Source organism: Bombus impatiens, unplaced genomic scaffold (genome assembly GCF_000188095.3).
Source record: "Bombus impatiens unplaced genomic scaffold, BIMP_2.2 scf_0624, whole genome shotgun sequence".
Taxonomy (NCBI): domain Eukaryota; kingdom Metazoa; phylum Arthropoda; class Insecta; order Hymenoptera; family Apidae; genus Bombus; species Bombus impatiens.
This window is the reverse complement of record NT_177043.1, coordinates 46673-47133: the sequence shown is the minus strand read 5'-3', so window position 1 is coordinate 47133 and position 461 is coordinate 46673. Positions and strand designations below refer to the sequence as shown.

General features: G+C 47.5%; 1 pseudogene; it reads right to left on the bottom strand.

The window, feature by feature from the left end:
• The window catches only part of LOC117152044, a 3476-nt pseudogene that overhangs the window by 1580 nt on the left and 1435 nt on the right, over window positions 1–461 (bottom strand).

Here is a 461-nt window from a genome sequence, read left to right as displayed (position 1 = left end):
TCTTGTTGTCGATGAGATCGCAAGAGAGAATGACTTTCCGTCCCGGTGATATCTCAGAGGAAAACTATGATGGGGTGTGTCTAAGGACACGAGATCATCGGATTCGTCGGGGATATCCTACGTTCGGAAAGTAAGGGAAATTGACGTTGCTGCTAATTGGCCAATCTCCATATCGGTAGTTAGAAAAGGATGCTAGCCGCCCTCGAGGGAAGGTTGCTAGTGGGAGACGTCGTTCGTGGAAAAATAGGTCTCTCCTGTCTTCCTGTAACTGGGACAAAAACTGTTTATCTGTTGAAGGATTTTAGGTAACTAGATATTAGTATTTATAACGGCCCTCGGACTAGCTGATCACGTACTGTGGAGACGCGTCGGCATTTGATAACCATCATACCCGAAGAATAGGATCTGCGTGTGGCGAGCCACAGGACAGAAACCGTTGGAATGTTTACTGTCGCGTGCCG